The following is a 19,259-nucleotide window of genomic DNA, read 5'->3' as shown; positions in this document are numbered from 1 at the left end:
ATACCGCATGCTCAGTAAAGTTTTGGTCAACGAATGAATGAGTAATTGTGAATGGAGGGATAATTGTGTAACCGAACCGGTCTCTTTGCTCACTGAACAAACATTGTCACTTCTGTGACAGTTCCTGGGTTAAGTGTGAAGTCTACAGTGTAGTTATGGGCTAGGAAGCGGCATTGCGTTACAACTACAGTGGCGGTTCTGAGAAGAGGGCTAGGGGGCTTTTCAGTTGTCGGATGATTTTTCTACTTTTCCCACTCTCATCCTCTCCCCCGTCTCATGGCTTCCTTCGGGGTGAACTTGAAAAGCTATGAACCCTTTATCTAATGGGCATTTGAACAATCGGTATTGGATTACTGTTGGTCCTTGAAGGTGTTTGAACTTGAAAGAAATGTCAAGTACAAGGTTCTGAAGGAGAGAGAGAGAGAGAGAAAGGATGATGAGGGATAACACCTGAGGCCAAACGGCCAGCGACAACCGAGAGTTGCTTTGTGGTCTTCCATGTGATCGCACATGGGTAGAGTTAAAGCAGAGCAGTGATTGTCAGGGAAGGAAGTAATGGCGTGCGGCTCTAGAGGGTCCGAGTTTTTGAGGGGCTCTTGCTCTGTTTGGTATGGGACAGGTTGCTGAGGAGTCTCAGGAAGGGAGCAGGTTTAGGGAATAATCACAGTTGGTTGGAGGAGTGGTATGAGGCTAATTTGTTTTCCCCTCCTCCTGATTGGAATTAATAAACCGAGAGTGCGAGACTAACGGGTAACATGTGGCCTACTTTCTTACCTGCCAATCGCTGGAGACTAAAGGTGTTTGAATACTACTTGGTTGGAAAGGCAGGTGGTGGTAGAAATAACCTCCAAGGCCCCTTCCAGTTTTAAGTTTCTGTGTTTACGATTGGCAGCATTAGTTGAGGTATTTTTTTTGAAAGCACCTTAAAATTGTAAATAGTGTACTAAAATTAAAACATATGGTTTGTTGGTCATGGCTCTTCATTAAGATAGTTTCATACGTCTTACTTTTTGGAGACAGACCTTGGTATGTGTCCCATGCTGTCACTGATCTCTCTCTCCCCCCCCCCCCCATGTGTGTACCACTAATGCCTGACTGACTTCTGACTTTTTGCTTCTTAGTGTTTGAAGGAAATAAGTACCACGAATAAGATATTACAGATTTCAGTGTTAGGTCTGCAGGTCAGGTCAACTTTGCATGCAGCCATTAGCATTCGATCCCAGAACCCTCGTGGCTTGTGTTGTTTTTCCAAGAAAGAATATATCCTTGTTGTAAGGAAATTCTGTGCGAACTGGTTCTGTTCTTTTCCTTATGAGTTTAAGAAAGTAACGTGAGGAGCAGGAAGTTGTCTGGACGCTCCAGAAAGAAGGTCTGCACTGGCAGCCCTCAGTTTGTATGCCTTCTGCTAAGGTTGGCTCCTTTGCTGTCTGTGCTCACGCTTTCACTAGAGAAAGATAAGGTGCACTGCATCATTAATATGTAACTACGGGGACTTACTATGTGTCATGCCTTGGGAATTCAAAGGTGAGTAAAACAGGATCTGTACCAACTTACAGTCCAGCAGGTACATGTACAAATAGCCTATTACAATGCCACTGCGTACGTGTTGGAATGAAAGCATGTGACAAGTGCAGTGAGGCACAGCAGACAAACCTAAACTTGGTTAGGGGAAGTCATGCTAGAGATGGAAGTGAGCTCAGAAGCTAAAGGTGGAACCTACAAAAAAAAAAAAAGCTGTGATTTGCTTGCAGATCAGAGTTGCTTTCAGGTTGCACTTTTCATGACGGACACACACCTTACTTACTCTTGAGTCCAGGTTGGAAAAGAATAACGAGGAGTCTGGTTAAGATGGGAGGGATGCAGTCCAGGTGCAGTGGCGCACACCTGGGAGACAGGCAAGTGGATCTCTGTGAGTTCAAGGCCAGCCTGGTCTACAGAGTTGGTTCCAGGATAGACAAAGCTACACAGAAAAACCCTGTCTGGAAAAACTTTAAAAAAAGGGGGGTGGGGGGGAGGCTGGCGGGGTGATACGCTTTTCTACTTCGGAAAGCACATGCTGTGATTTATTCTTCAGAATATTATGCCTATATTTACAAAATCAGATGTCATTAGTACATACATTGTCTGGAATAGCAGGTTCTACCAGTCCCACCTTTTGGTCTGCCTGTTTTATTATTTTCGCTTGAAGTTCAGAAGCAAATTAGCACTGCTAATAGCCTCTTCTGCCTTGGAGAAGAGGATAATAAGATGGGCTTATGGCAGAACTACCAGTAGAAATGGACACTGTTTATCAAGAAGTATTTATTTATTATTGTTATGTATTGAGTGTTCTTCCTGCATGTATACCTGTAGGCCAGATCACATTACAGATGGTTGTGAGCCACCATGTGCTTGCTGGGAATTGAACTCAGGACCTTTGGAAGAGCAAGCAGCGTTCTTAACCACTGAGCCATCTCTCCAGCCCCTATCAACCCCCCCCTTTTTTTTTTAAGACTTATTATTTTATACAGTATTTTGCCTGCATATGTGCCTGCAGGCCAGAAGAGGGCACCAGATCTCATTATAGGTAGTTGTGAGCTACCATGTGGTTGTTGGGAATTGAACTCAGGACCTTTGGAAGAACAGCCAGTTCACTTAACCTCTGAGCCATCTCTCCAGCCCATGTTTATCAAATTTTTAAGCCAGCTGCCCACTTTAAGCTACGTGGCCCAGAGAAGGGACTCTGAAGCTCCTTATGGAGAGAGATAGCCAAAATGAACAACAGCAGCCAAGTATTTGGGGATCATGGATGGGAAGTAACACAGATAGAAATTATTAGAAGCAGATGGAATGGGATGGAAACTGGGAGTTATTATAGGATAGGTTAGGAGGTAATATCTGCCTTGCCCCAGGTAAAGGCCCATTTTAAAAAAAGTTCTTTACCTTTATTATTTATTACTTACAGTAGACCTATGAGTTCAGATGCTATACTAATGTCACTTTGTCTTTTCTTTAAAAAAGATTGATTTTAATTTATGTGTATGTGTGTATGCATACAAGTGTGCCGGTATTTGTGGAGTCCAGAAGAGGGTATCAGATCCCTTGGAGCTGGAGTTCTAGATGGTTCTAAACTCCCCACTGTGGGTGCTAGTGCTCTGCAAGAGCCATATGTGCTCTTAACCACTGACCTATCTTTTCAACCACAGCCCTATTTTTAAATTTTCTTTTGAGACAAGGTCTTGCTAAGTTTCCCAGGCTGGCCTTGAACTCAGGATCCTCTTGTCTCAGTTTCCCCAGCAGCTGGGATTACAAGCATGCACATCATGCCTGGCAAACTACCCTTTTAAAGATCTGAAGCAAGAACCTGAGGCAGTGTTTCTCATACATAGGTCCTTTAACTTACAGATAACTTGATCTTGCCAAATTCTTGGTCATAAAATGTGATTATTTACATGTAATTTACATGTTCTGGGTCCTATTTTTTTTGTCTGTCTCTCTGTCTATATATCTTGAAACAGAGTCTTAGGCTGGTCACAAACTCACAATGTACCTAAGGATGATATTGAAAACCGCTTTAGTCTTAACCTGTCCTTTAGGGTTCTAGCTAACACTTGCTTGGCTTTTGTTTATTTTTGTGTTATTGAGATAGGCTCTCTCTCTCTAACCTAAGTTGGCCTTGCCTTTTCCTGCCTCAGCTTCTTGGGTGCTGAGATTACAGGCATGTACTAGCATATGCACTCTCTCTGATCTTACTCATATCCCTAGGTTTACTCTTTATCAATTTATTCCTCAGATCCTTTTGTTAGTTTGTTTGTTTGTTTGTTTGTTGAGACAGGATCTTGCCGACATGTAGACTAAACTGATCTTGAACTTTAACCTCTGCCTCTAAATGCTGGGATCACAGATGTGTGCCACCATGCTTAGCTTATTCTTCAGATTTCTGTGTGCTAGTCACTATTCTTTGCCTCATAATATGATGAATAAAGCATGAGAATGTCCACAAGTAGTTCATAGTCTAGGGCGGGTGCAGAGACGGATGAAGAACGTGTCACGCTGCTGTGAGTGTGGAGAAGCTGTAGTTAACAAGGAAGGGCTACATCATAGCTGCTCTTCCCTGCTCCTTTCAAAAGCCCCAAACCCAGTCTGAGATAATTCTGTTCTCTTGCTTTTTCAAAGCAGTAGTTGTTGTTTTGTTTTTATGTTTTCCTCTTGTGGATCTCTCCCTGTAGACGTGTGATAAGTGTGCCTTGTTTCCAGGGATTTGTTTCTCTGGGGATGCTTAGGCCACACTATGGAGGGATTGAGGCAGTTGTGACTTGTTTAATCTTGGATGTCTGACTGTCTTTGGCTTTTTTTTTTTTCAAGACAGGGTTTCTCTGTGTAGCCTTGGCTGTCTTGGAACTCACTCCACAGACCAGGCTGTGTGAGAACTTAGAGAGTCCCCCTACCTCTGCCTCCTGAGCACTGTGATTAAAGGTGAGCGCCGCCACCGGGCCTTGGAATTTCTTCTGTATGTAAAATGAGTGGTAGCATACTTCAGTAGTAGAAGAAACCCACAAGAGGAGTAAGCAGCAGACCCAGATCTTAGAGTGAAAAGAGAAGATTTGTTTTATTCATAAGTAGCCAGCTGCTAACAGATGGGTAGAAAGCTGTGTAGAGAAGGATTCTGAAGTCAAGGCACAGCAGAAAGGAACCCAAGAGAAAATGCTGAAGGCCAAATAATACAGAGTACTTACTCCAGGCCAAGTATTTTAAACACTTTGTCTTTGTTTGTTTGTTTCTTTTTTTTTCTTTTTTCTTTTCTTTTCTTCTTCTTTTTTTTTTTTTTTTTAATTTTTTTTTTTTTTTGAGACAGGGTTTCTCTGTGTAGCCTTGGCTGTCCTGGACTCACTTTGTAGACCAGGCTGGCCTCGAACTCACAGCTCTCCTCCTGCCTCTGCCTCCCAAGTGCTGGGATTAAAGGCGTGCACCACCACCGCCCAGCTAAACACATTTTCTAATACCTCAGCTTTACAGGCTAGGTATACTCTTATCTCCATTTTATAGATTTGGAAACTGAGGCGTGGGTGGTTTAAGAGACTAACCTAGGGTCAAGCACACAGGTAAACGACAGCTGGTCCTCTGGGCAATACAAGTGCTGTCTCCTTGTCCTGTTCTCCAAGTGTTCCCACTGTGTAAGTGGGGGAACTCATTCCCACAGCTGACTTTTCTGTCTTGTGCTTTTTCTCCCACTGCCTGCCTTCTCCTTGAAAGCCCTGCTTGCTCTTTTATCTCTGGTACCTGGCATAGAGTATGATTCAATGGCTGAATGAGCTTAGATTTCAACCTTTCCGTACCTCAGCCTTTATCTGTGAACTGATAGATTTGGACTCCGTGACCTTTGAAATCTCTTGCAGCTTTGAAATTAAAAGTCCTGAGTCCCAGTGTTGTACTTTGTGTTTCCTACATGTTTTGTTAGGTACTTACTGCATACTTAGTGAGTGTCTGACCAAGTGAGGACATGCTTGTTCCCATGGATGTGTCCCGACAGCATTGGGATGAGAGGGAAAGACTCATGATCGTGAGGGAGTGAACAGAAAGGCTGGTGCACCCTCCCTTCTTGGACCTTTGACTTCCAGTGATCGGTCTTACTCAAGCACATAGCCTGGTGTGTTTCTATGGGTTTATAACAGGGCCCAGCTCACCCGTGCTTTTTGTTGGGATTTTTATGTTGTTTTTTGAGAGAGGCTCTTGCTGCATAGCTTATGCTGGCCTCAGGTTCCTGTTTTAATCTGTTGGGATTATAGATATGAGCCATCGTGCATGGCTTACTCTTAATCTTTTTTGTTTGTTTGTTTGTTTGTAATTGTTTGTTTCTCTGTGTAACAGAACCCTGAACCCTGGCTGTCCTCGACTTACTTAGTAGACCAGGCTGGCCTCGAACTCACAGAGCTCCACCTGCCTCTGCCTCCCAAGTGCTAGGGTTAAAGGTGTGTGCCACCATACTTGACACTTTTTTCCCCCATGAGACAGGGTTTCTCTCTATATCCAGGCCTGTCCTCGAGTGGCTCAGGCTAGACTCCCAAGTACTGGTAGTGCAGGTATGTGTCCTGATGCCAGGGTTTTTGCCAGTACGTAATACAAACTGCTTATGAAGCATTTCTGCTTTATTTTAATGACACATTGCTCCTTACCAGTGAATCATAGATGTAGAACCTGAGGACTTACTGTTTGTCTCTGTGGATTCCAGTACAGATTTCTATCAGCACTTACTGTATTGTGTTGTTTCATTTCCCTGTTAGGCAGTGAACCCTGAGGAGATGGGACTGTATCATGTTTAATCTCTTGCATTCCCTGCACCTACGCTTGCACAGGAGCTCGTTAGAGTTTTTATTCAGATCTCTATTGAACCTTCATCCTCAGTCATACCCATCAGCCCCCGCTGAGACCCCTGGGAAGCGTGGTCCGCCTAGTCCCTGGTTTTTTGGTTTTGCAACTTAATTTGCATGCATGAGTGCTTTGCCTACACTGTGTCTATACACCACGTGCAAGCAGTGCCTGCAGTGGCCAGAAGAGGGCATCCGATTCTCCTGGAAGTATAGTTACAGGCAATTGAAAGCTGCCATGTAAATGTTGGGATTTGAACCTGGGTCTTCTAGGAAGAGCATCCAGGACACTCAGCTGCTGAGCCCTCTCTCTAGCCCCAGCCTGTGCTTTCTTTGACTACCTCTGCTGTAGTCCTTTAGATTGGTTAGGAGTTTAAATTCCGTATAGCTTCAACTTTTCGGTCCTTTTCACAACTTGTCCCAGATTCTGCTTCTTTGTGTCTCTGACTTTCAGAGGACATGCGCTTCTAGAGAATAAATGCCCTGGGAAACTGGTCTCAGTACATCTGAGGCTGTTTAGCCTAAAAGCTATTCCTAGGAAGCTAACCAAAGATCTGTCTAGTGTCTTACTTATTTCATCTGCCTTTACTTCTTTATGTTTTCTCTTCTTGAAGTCATTTGTTATCTGTGTTCCTCAGAGGCAAACCGAAAAGTAAACACAAACTCATTACTGCCCTCTAAAGTGTAGCTTTCCCAAGAGGATCCTGGGCCATAGCCATGGGGTTTTTGGCTCTGGGCAGCTGGGAGAAACCGGGGAAAAAGCCAACTGGACTCTTTCCCTTCATTGCTAGGAATAACTGAATATACTCTATTACTCTGAAGCTTTGTATGATATTTTTTTTCCTTATTTCCCTTAAGATTGAGTCTGTCTTTTGAGATTATTATATAGTGTTCTGCAAAAACACTTATTTTTCCCCTATTCTGATGATGTCAAAAATACCTAACTTTCCTAGTGTTTAATGTGGACCAGGCACTATGGTTAAGCATTGGCTCTTTTAATTCTATTTCAATAAATGATTCTTCTCATCAAAACCAGCACAGAAGTGATTTATTCATGGCCACACAGCTTGTAAGTGGAGCTGGGATTCAACCCTGAATATGTGACTCTGATCCTTCTTTTTGGTGTACGCTAATAATATGGATTTACTGTGTTCAAATTTTATTGTATATTCATTGTGTATCTAATTCTATCAGGCACTGTTTGGGAGCACTTTAGAGATTATGACTAGATAAAGAGACTGTCTCTGAGAGGTTAAGAAGACTTATGGTCAAGCAGGGAGAGAACCCATTACATAGTAGTATAACTTGGGGCTAACATGAGGGTGATTTTGAATGCCAGGCTGAGGAATTTATATACATTTATTCATCTTTTCAGTCTTCAGCTATTTAATACCAGATATTATATTGGGGATGAGGATGTGTCCACAAAGATGACGACAGGACACAGCTAATTGTGGGGTAAACAGATCTGGTAACACGTTGCTGCCATATGGTATAAACGTGTTAAGAGACTGTGGTAACAAAAGAGAGTGATGAATTCTGATGGGGATCCTCAAGTAATTAGACTTAGTAAAATTGCCTAGTATGTGTAATGCCTTGGGTTCAATCCCTAATACCTTGAGAAAGAGACTTAATAGGGAAGATGCCTCTGTGTGTGTGTGTGTGTGTGTGTGTGTGTGTGTGTGTGTGTGTGTGTGTATACATGCAGTTATATATGTAAGTGACTATGGAGAGTGTTCATTGTTAACACTGGGTGTCTTTTCTTTTGCTCTTCACCTTGACTTTTGATGCAGGATCTCTCACTGAACTCTGAGTTAACTGTGGTTAGACTGACTGGCCTGGGAGCTTTGGAGACCTGCCTGTGTCTACCCACCTTGCCCTCAGTCTCCAGTGTGAGGTTACAGATACGCTACTCTGCTCAGCTTCTGTGTGTGCTGGTGATCCAGACATAGGTCTTTCTCGTGCTTGCACAACCAACTCAGCCATTTTTCTAGTCTATGATTTAGTTCTTTTTCTTTCTTTACTTCCTTCCTTTTATTGTTAATTTTTAAGACTGGTGAGCTGGATTGGAGAGATGGCTCAGCAATTAAGAGACTGGCTGCTCTTCCAAATGTCCTGAGTTCAATTCCCAGTAACCACGTGGTGGCTCACAACATCTATAATGGGACCTGATGCCTTCTGGCCTGCAGGTGTACAAGCAGCTAGAAAACTCATATACATAAAATAAGTAATAAAAAATCTTAGAAAGAAAGAATGAAAGAAAGAAAGAGAAAGAAAGGACAGGACTGGTGGGCTGGAGAGATCACTCAGCAGTTAAGAGCACTGGCTACTCTTCCAGAGGTCCTGGCAACCACATGGCGGCTCACAACCATCTATAATGGAATCTGATGCCCTCTTCTGGCCTGTAGATGAATATGTATACAGAGTACTCATATACATAAAATACATAAATCATTTTTTAAAAAGAGCTGACTATTCTTTTTACTTCTTTGTTTTTTGGCTTTTTTTTTTCTTTTTTTCCTTCAAGACAAGGCCTCACTGTTTAGCTCTGGCTGTTCCAGAACTCTCTTAGTAGACCAGGCTGGCCTCAAGTTCACAGAAATCTGCCTGCCTCTACCTCTCAAGTGCTGGGATTAAAAATGTATGCCACACACACACACACACACAAAAATGTATGCCACTAAGTTCTATTTCTTTTTCCTCTTTCTTCCTCTCTTCCTCCTCCTCTTCCTCAAGATTTTTAACAAACAAAAGCAAAGAAACAAAAAACTAAACCAAAACTACTCTAAGGGGAAAAAATTGTTTCAGTTCAATAGGTATTCAAAATCTGTGAGATCAGTGAGTGGTGCAGCAGACTGAAAAGACGTGTAAAGTCTTTCTGGTATTAAACAGCATGGAATATTCTGGGAACTACCAGAAGCTCTGAATGGGTAGAGATAGGTTAATTGTTAGGGGACAGCAGTGAGGGGTGAGATTGGAGTGGCCTCTTGAAAACAGTGGGACTTTAGAGCAGGAGAGTAACATTTTCAGCTCTTTATCTCAGGAGGCTTGAAGCTGGAAGTAGTGTGGAAGTTACTTTTGAAGGGATCAGGTTTAGGGAAGGAGAAGAAAACAATTAGGAAGATACTATGGTAGTCTAGGCAAGATGATTAAAAACCCAGGCTTAAGCAAAGGCAGTGAGGACAGAGAATAAAGAGGAATCAGGTATAAAAATATTTCACAGCTGTGCTTGCGTTTCCTTGTGTTTTGGCCTTTATATCCTTCGCCTAACACATTCACTAAGCATTTATTTTGCAGACTTTAAAGATTGTGTGTGTGTGTGACTCCACATTTATCAGCACTATTTTGAGACAAGTTTTCATTGAATGGAGAGTTTGCCATTTCAGCTAGGCAAGCTGGCCAGTGAGCCTCCAGGGTCTGCTGGTCTCTGTCTCCTGGGGCTGACTGGGCTTTCTGTGCACACTGCCATGCCCTGCTTTTGTATGCACGAGCTTAGGGCCCCATGTTTGCACAGCAAGCACTTTATTCATGAGCAGCCTCCCCAGCTCCTAGTCTTCAGTTCTGAGACAGGGTCTTACTACGTGGCTCAGACTGACCTTGAACCTATGATCCTCCTCCATCAGCCTGTGGCGTTCCGGGGTGGTTGGCGTAAGTATATATATGTAGTTCAAGTTGTTCAGTAATTCGTACTTCTTCACAAACAGACCCTGTTTCACTTATAATTAGGTTTGTCCTTGAGTCCACTAAGTAAGTTGAAAGTAGAAACTAAAAATGCTTTACCTGATCTACAGTTAGTGACCTAGCATCCTGTAGAGTTTAAGTTGTTTAACGCTTGTGCTGCTGTTGTCATTGACTGAAGTTCAGCTTGCTGCCATGGATGTTTCACAGAAGGGCCAGCGGCGAGGTACCAGTAGTTGCTGTTGAGGAATCTGTTTCCTACTGAGGAAACTAATAGTGAACAAGTAACAGGATAGTTCCAGATGGTTGATGTGCTTTGAGGACAGTAGAGTAACAGGATAAAGGTCACTAGAGAGAAAGGGCTGCTTTACATATGGTGCCTATGGAGAGCCTCTAAAGAAGCCATACTTAACCAAGACTGGAGTCATTAAAATTTAGCAGTTTCAAGATGGAAGTAGATATATTTCAAGTGAAGGGAGAATAAATATAAACTGGTAAGAATGAACTAGGTATGACCTGTAACCACAATAAAACAGCCCATGTGAGTGGGTCATGGTTATCGAGGGGAGAATAGTGCTATGTGAGATCAGGGAGTCTGGCAGGGTTAGACATGTAAACCCTTGCTATGCTTTTAAGCATGTTGACTTTTATTGAGAGGAGAATGAGAAGATTTTTGGGTGATTTTTGAAAATGGGAGTGAGGCGAATTGATTTGCATTTTAAAAATGATCTTGGTTCCTTTGAGGAAACTGGATTGCTGGAGTCAGTCAAAGAGGACAGTTAAGAGGCTATCACAGGGAGCTGGAGAGATGGCTCAGCAGTTAAGAGCACTGGCTGCTCTTCCAGAGGTCCTGAGTTCAATTCCCAGCAACCACATGGTGGCTCACAACTATCTGCAATGGAATCTGATTCTCTTTTCTGGTGTACGAGCAGATAGAACATTCATATACATTTAAAAAAAAAAAAAGAGTTATCTTAAAAAAAAATCACAGTGTTCCAGATGAAATATGTTAGGATTTTGTAGTTGAAGGGCAGCTAGTGTGTTCAAACTGCTGTAACGAAATGTCTTAGCCTGAATAATCTGCCAGTGACAAGAATTAGTTCTCACAGTTCTAGAGTCTGAAAAGTCCAAAATCAAGGTGCCAGCCTTTTGCTTCAGTGATTGTACCTTGCTGCTACATGCTAATCCTAATCCTTCCCAAACGGCTTTACCAGCTCAGGACCACGCATTCTAACAAACGAGCCTGTATTTAAATCAGCACAGCTGCTATGGTAGTAAGGACAAGCAGGACCCTATCTCATTCATGAGAAGCATTCATTACTGTTATAGTCCCAGTCTGGAACTAAGTGTATTTAAGCTTTTGAATGAATATATATCAGTGAATAAACGTTCAGAATATATCACAAAGAAAGTGATAATTGACCTACTACATCTTACAGGGTAGAAAGAGTGAGCTACACAGCGTAGGGGCGAGAATTTGAGGGCGCACTGTGGTGTGAGAGAAGGACATATTAGAACGCTATCTGACTCCACGGGACTGAAGTGGGAGCCGTTTGGTAGGGGTGAGAGAGTAGTCCAACTAAGGATACAGTACCTTGTGTCTCATAATAAGGAGTTGAGACTTGAAAGATTGACTTTTGTTTGTGTTTTAAAATTAGGAGTAAAGCTGGCTTTAAAGGCATGGGCTGTCACTGCCCAGTGGTGGCACACACCTTTAATCCCAGTACTCAGGAGGCAGAGGCAGGTGGATGTCTGTGAGTTCAAGGCCAGCCTGGTCTACAGAGCGAATCTAGGGCAGCCAAGCCTACACAGAGAAATCCTGTCTCGAAGAAGAAAAAGAAAAGAAAGAAAAGAAAAATTAGGTGTATGTGTATATCTGTGCATGTGCTGGGAGGTCATGATCTTGTTGATAAATATGTGCATATCCTCTGGTAAATTGTTGCTGAGTTCATTCGGTAGCATTTAGGTTTGGCATATTCCACGAGACTAAAAGACATTTTTGCTTTTACTTCTGTGGTAACTAAGGAAACTGGCAGTTTCAACGAGCAAAGTATTGTAACTGATTCCAGAAATTTAGAGTAAGAAAGCTTTGGTGTGAATCACACTATTTCAGTTTAAAAGAACATGCATACCATCGGAGGCAGTCCTCTCATTTTATAGATGGGGAAACTGAGGCACACGGAGACATGCCCTGTTTATTGACATAGCAATGAATAGTTGTGCCAGATTGGAGCCCAAAGGTGCTTGTCTCGTTGTTGAGAAAAGGACAGCTGATGTACACACAAGGCACATCGCATGGTTCTCGTTGTTCACTTGGCCTGGTTTGCTGTGCACATATTGGAGGATTTTTAGGGAAAGCAGACTGCCCATGTGGAACAGCGAGATGCTTCCTTTACTCTTTCCTCTCTTAGCCTGTGTTGTCTTTGCTTATAATTTCATTGGGCTGGAGAGATGGCTCAGGGGTTAAGAGCTCTGGTTGCTTTTCCAGAGGACCTGCCTTGATTTCCAGCACCCACATAGCAACTCACAACTATCTCTAACTCCAGTCTCAGATCTGGTGGGGCCTTCTTTTGACTCCTGAGGGCACTAGGCACACATATGATACACAGATGTACATGGCAGGCAAAAACACCCTCATACATAAATAAAATATTTTATATTTATTGTCTTCTGTATTAAAAGGCAAGTTTTATAAGAATAATTGGTTTATGCTTGTTTAGTAATTAAGTGAATGAATGAAAGAAAAATATTTATTGCTGTCAAAATTCCAGACATCTTTCTTTGCCTTTTACATTTGTAGGTTATTGAAATGCCAAGGATTCGCCACCACCACCACCTTTCCTTTTAAACAGCTTTTACTATGAGTCCAGGCTGGCCTGGCCTTGAATTTATAATTCTTCCTGCCCCTGGCCTACCAAGTGCTGGAATTAAAAGTGTGTACAACCATTCCTGGCTTCCATGTCAAACTTTCTGTTGTTTTTCAAAACACAGAATGCTCACTGTTCCCCAGTGGTTATCAGTTGTTACATTGTTATAAAGAGTTAGGTGTCACTTTGGGGGAAGCTTTTAGCCAATGTGAGCTTTAGTTTGAACCTAAAACCTACTCTGAGTGTTCAGATAGGCTTCGTAGAGAAGAGAATCTTTTTTTTTTCCTGGTTTTTTCAAGAAAGGTTTTCTCTGTGTAGCCTTGGCTGTCCTAGACTCGCTTTGTAGACCAGGCTGGCCGTGAACTCACAGAGATTGGCCTGGCTCTGCCTCCCAAGTGCTGGGATTAAAGGTGTGCGCCGCCATGCCTGGCTGAGCAGAGAATCTCAGAAGCAACAGCATAGCAACCTCGGCAGCTGTGGGAGGTACCAGGGCCCTCGCTCATTTACTCCAGTCTTATAAAATGCATAGTGCTGAGGAGTCCACAAAAAATTCTTTTCTTTTTTTTTTTTTTTTTTTTTGAGACAGGGTTTTTCTGTGTAGCCTTGGCTGTCCTGGACTCACTTTGTAGACCAGGCTGGCCTTGAACTCACAGTGATCCAACATCCTCTGCCTCCCGAGTGCTGAGATTAAGGCATGCGCCACCATGCCCAGCCCCACAAAAATGTTTTTATTTCTTTTGAAATTCAAAGCAAGTGTGGTCTGTAAAATGGCTTGGATTGCTGGGCAGTGGTGGCACACACCTTTAATCCCAGTACTGGGGAGGGAGGCAGAGGCAGGCAGATCCCTGTGAGTTTGAGGCCAGCCTGGTCTACAAAGTGAGTCCAGGACAGCCAAGGCTACACAGAGAAATACTGTCTCGAAAAAACAAAAAACAAAACAACAACAACAAAAACAAAAAAGGAAAAATGGTTTGGATTGGGCTGGAGAGATGGCTCAGAGGTTAAGAGCACTGACTGCTCTTCCAGAGGTCTTGAGTTCAATTCCCACAACCACATGATTACTCACAACCATCTATAATGTGATCTGATTGATGGCCTCTTCTGGCCTACAGGTATATGTGCAGACAGAGCACTGTATACATAATAATAAATAAATCTTAAAAAAAAAAAAGATGGCTTGAATTATACAACCTTATACTGATGCATTGGGGTATGAGGTAGGTGTGTGTGTGTGTGTGTGTGTGTGTGTGTATACAGAGGCCACCTGTTGTGTTGTATCCTGTCATGTTCAGTCCATATATCTCTTCTGTGCTAGCTGGTTTTATATCAACTTGGTACAAGCTCTAGTCATTTTGAATGAATCAAGAAACTGCCCCCATCAGATGGGCCTGTGGGTAAGCCTGTGATGTGTTTTCTTGATTGATGTTAATGTGGGAGGGTCCACTCACTGAGGGTGGTGCTACCTCTTCCTTGGATGATGGACTACAAGCTGTAAGACGATATAGCTCCCCAGGTTGCTTTGGTCATGGTGTTTTATCATGGCAATAAAAACCCTAAGACACCATCCTTCTCTTGTGCTGGGGTTACAGACACAGGCTGCCTTACCCAGCATCTCCATAAGCACTAGGGATCTCAACCTGGTCTTCAGACTTGCACAGCAGCACTTTACTGAGCCTTTACCAATCATATTTTTAAATTATTATTATTATTATTATTATTATTATTATTATTATTATTATTATTATTAATTCACATTGCACCCCAATTGTAATCCCCTCCTTCTTATCTTCCTGTTCCTACTCTCCCTCCCTTTTCCTTTCTGTTCTCCTCCTGTAGACTTCTGATAGGTGAGGTCATCCTCCCCCACTGTCTGACCACAGCCTATCAGATCCCATCTGCATAGCCTGCATCCCCTTCCTCTGTGCTCCCCCAGGACCTCCCTCCTAAGGGGCAGTGAACAAATCACAGGCACCAGAGTTCTTGTCAGAGGCAGTCCCTTCCCCCCCCCTCCCCCATCCCCGTGTGGAGAATGAGCTGTCTGTTGGCTACATCTGAACAGGGGTCTGGGTCTTCTGTTTGCAGTGCCCTTGGTTGGTGCATCAGTTTGTGCAGGCCCCCTGGGTCCAGATCCGCCAACCTTAATAGTCTCCTTGTGGGGCTCCTAACAACCGCCCGAACTGTGTTTCCAGCCCCCAACTCTTCCATGCAATTTGCAACTCTTCACCCAGAGTCTGGCTGCGTGTCCCAGTATCTCTCCTGATCCCCCACTGGGTGGAATATTTCAGAGAACATCTGTGTTGGGCTAATATCCACCTATAAGTGAATATATACCATGTGTGTCTTTGGGGGTCTAGGTTACCTCAGTCAGGATGATCTTTGTAGTTCTATCTGTTTGCCTGCAAATTTCAAGATTTCCTTGTTTTTGATAGCTGAATAATATTCCATTGTGTAAATGTACCAGAGTTTCTTTATCCATTCTTCAGTTGAGGGACATCTAGGTTGTTTCCAGATTCTGGCTATTATGAGTAAAGCTGCTATGAACATAGTTGAGCAAATGCCCTTGTTGTATGGTGGAGCATTTTTTTTGGATCTGTGCCCAGGAGTGGAATAGCTGGGTCCTGACTATTCCCAGTTTTCTGAGAAAGTATCAGGTTGATTTCCAAAGTGATTGTACAAGTTTGCACTTCCACCAGCAATGGAGGATACAAGTCATATTTTTTGAGTTAAATTTTATGGAGGAATGAAGTTGGACCCCTGCTGCACAACATATACAAAAATTAACACAAATGTCAGTCAGTGAGATGGCTCAGTGGGCGAGGGCAGTGGCTGTCAAGCCTGAAGACTTTAGTTTGATCCCCGGAACCCACACGATGGAAAAAGAGAACTAACTCTCATAAATTGTTCTCTGACCTGCATACTCATGCTGTGTCATTTACACTCTCCAAAATACATGTGTGTATGGAGGGGGAAGTCAGAGACCAGTGTTCCTGGAACCCACATGGTGGAGGGAAAGAACCAACTCCAGCAGGCTGTCTTCTGACTTCCATTCCTGTCCTGTGGTGTGTGCTCCGTTCACAGTAAAAATAAATTTTTTAAAAATATAATAAATGTTGGGAAGGATATGGAGAAATTGGAGCCCTCACATACTACTCATGAGACTGTAATATGCTGCTATGAAAAACAGCTTGTTGGTTCTCAAAAAAATGGAGTTGTCATGTGGCCCAGCACTTAACACTCTAGCTATGTTCTTAAGAGAAATGAAAACATACTTTTACACAACATTAGGGACAAATGTTCATATAGCAACATTATTTGTAAAGCTCAGAAGTCAATGACCCTAGTGAATGGAGAAATATGATCTATCCATACATTGAAATGTTGGCAGTCTAAAGGAGAAACAATTATATATGCTACAAAATGAATGAAACTTGAAAACAGTTATGCTGTGTGGAAGAAGCCAGCCACGAAGGACCATGTTACTGCAGTATCATATGAGCTGCCTATATTCAAATCTATGTGGAGGCAGAAAGTAAGTGGTTACCACAGGCTGGGAGAAGAATGGAAGGTGACTACAGTTATGTGGTTTCTTCTTTGGGTAATTGTGGCCCAATTCTGTGAATACACTAAACCCCAGTGATTACTGTACTTTACAAATGGGCTATTTTCACTGTGTGAATAGATCTTAGTAGTGAATTGTTTTATTTTTAAATAAAAGAACCATGCATATGCCTATAGATGCAAATTGTGAATCTGAGTGCTGAATATAGTAGCAATGTTTCTCAAACTTTAGTGTGCATATAAATTATTTCAGTATCTTACTAGATTGAAGATTCTGATATATAGGGGATTTTGTGTGAATTCTGGAATTTGTTTCATAATAAGCTTTCCAGGTGCTGGTATTATTGTATTGAGATACACAGAGGAAATGTGTAGAGGATGTTCTAAAGAACTTTCTAAAAACCCAGGAGGATTTGTTCAGTGCTCTGTAGAGAGAATTGATTTGGTGGAAGAGAGGGGCTTAAGGGACAAAGCTTATGTAAAAACAGAGATCAAAGAGTGAATGCTGTTTGTAGAGGACATGAGGTCTGCTTGTGGGAGCCTAGGGGTGGGTACTTAAATCCTAACCATCTGAGAAAGCAAACCCTTCAACTTTGATCATTCTCTGTTTTTGTAAGATTTTCTCTTGCCCCCTGTCTAGCATTCTTGGTTTAATTCCTTTTAAATTTGGGTTTAGGTAGGTTGCATGACTAGCAGCCTTGTGTGATCCTAGGAGCGGAGAGGTTGGCTAGCAATAAAGCATTGTTGGCTATGGGACCATCAGTTATTACCCTTTCCCTGAGACCTTGCCTAATTTTCTACCTGAGCTTCAGACAAGGTACCTTCAGATTGGGTTTCTGCTTGGCCCCAGATGAATAAACTCCTTTAATGAGGTACCAAATAAAGATGTCTTTACAGATGGTACAGGTTAATTATAGCTGTAGTTTACAGCTTTCCTTGTTTTCCCACTTGAACCAGAATGGTTTGAATGTAGTTTAAGTAACATTTTGGTTCAGGACACAAATATTAAAGCAAGATCATATGTTCCTCTTAACATTTCTACTACTTTGTGAAGTGCTAATAACCCTTTAATCCCCAGTTCTAGTCTTAGCCTTAGGCTTGCTCTTCCGATCTCTTTCCCTGGGGCTCTGGAAGCATCACTTGCTTCACCAGCTTGAGTTCCCAGCCTCTTCTAGTAGTTTCCAGTGTGCCCACTCTTCCTGGAGGAAAGGCAGTTCACCATCAGGGTACTTCCTCACAGCCATATTGTGGAGTCAGAGGCCCTATTCAGTTGGTGGAGTAAGACACACAGCATAGCGTGCATGGTGCACTCCTAGGGACACCTCCATGCCTGCTCCAGTCTTCTGGGTATTCACTTTGCTCTTCAATGGATTTTCTTTCTTTCTTTGTGTTTGTTTTTTAAGATTTATTTATTTATTTTATGTATACGAGTGCTCTGTTTTCATGCATGTCAGAAGAAGGAACCAGATCTCATTACAGAGGATTGTGAGCCACCATGTAGTTGCTGGGAAATGAACTCAGGATGTCTGGAAGAGTAGCCATCTTTCCAGACCTCAGTGGGTTTTCTTACTTTATTGAGTATATACCTGTTTTAGTTCTTCACATAAAGGTGGGTTTTGTTTTTTTGATTTTTCGAGACAGGGTTTCTCTGTGTAGCCCTGGCTGTCCTGGACTTGCTCTGTAGACCAGGCTGGCCTCGAACTCACAGTGATCCGCCTGCCTTTGGCTCCTGAGTGCTGGGATTAAATGAGTGTGCCACCACCGCCCGGCCCCAGTCTGGGGTGGTGCTGAGTTGTGCTGTTTTTTCCCCTCCCTGGCTGGGGATTGAATCCAGACCTGAGAATGCTGGGCAAGCCTCCTTCAAACACTCAGGTGATCTGTGCAGTTCCTTGGTCCATACTTCAAGAGGAAAGGAGAAAATTCACACTAGAGAAATTCAACAAGGTGGAATTGCAGCCAACTTTTCAAAGGATAACTTGGCTTCCAATAGGAAGAGAAAGAAATGGACATTGTAAGGAGAAGGGATTGTATGGAAAGCCCCAGGGACAGCAGTGAGTCCCATGTGTTTGTGGACTGGACTGTAAGTAGGTGAGCTTGCCACGGCGTAGGTCTCAGTTGCAAAAGGCTTTTCAGTACGTAGCATGGAGCGAGGGCATTGGTTGTTCCTTAGGAAATGAGATCCTTCCTTGTCTGTTTCTGAGCCTTCCAACTGAACTTTTCTAGATTTTTTTCAATCTGTTTGTTCTCTCTTGCAGTATCTGACCTCTTGTTCCTGGAGACATGAGGCCTGAGTTAGGGCACGGGAATAAATTCTGTGAGGCAGCATGTTGTGGGGCAGGAGAAGGAAGGAAGGAAGGAAAATAGTTGATTTCATTACCCAGATGGAGTCAACAAAGCCCTGGATTGTTTCGCTTTGTTTTTAAATTTGTTTTGTTTTAAATTTAGGTATGGAAAAGCCAGAAAGCTCTGCTTAGACAGGGCTGAGCACTCCCACTACACACACGACAATACCTGCTGATGTATAAACCTTGACTTGATAGTAGAATGAAGTTCTGTGTTTTATGTTAAACGTTTTATTTAAAACGCCCCTTCCTCTCTTCCTCCCTCCTCCCCTCCCCTCTCTCCCTCCTCCCCTTCCTCTTCCCTCCCCCTCTCTGTCCTCCCCTTCCTTCCATCTCTGTGCATGCCTGTGTGGGTATGCATGCGTGTATGTACACAGGCATGTGGAGGATAGAGGTTGACTTTGATGTCTTCCTCAATTGCTCTCCACCTTATGCATATTGGGGCAGGGTCTTTGACTTGAACCTGGAGC

At 42.9% G+C, this 19,259-nt stretch overlaps 1 protein-coding gene across 2 annotated transcripts in view; it reads left to right on the top strand.

Moving 5' to 3' along the window:
- Positions 1-19,259, top strand: part of RNF121 (ring finger protein 121) — a 51,377-nt gene that overhangs the window by 963 nt on the left and 31,155 nt on the right. The gene's annotated exons all lie outside the window — the stretch shown is intronic.

The sequence above is a fragment of the Acomys minous genome, assembly GCF_964271855.1.
Source record: "Acomys minous genome assembly, chromosome: 2".
Lineage (NCBI taxonomy): Eukaryota > Metazoa > Chordata > Mammalia > Rodentia > Muridae > Acomys > Acomys minous.
The sequence above is the reverse complement of the archived record's forward strand: the minus strand, read 5'-3'. Positions and strand labels throughout refer to the sequence as shown.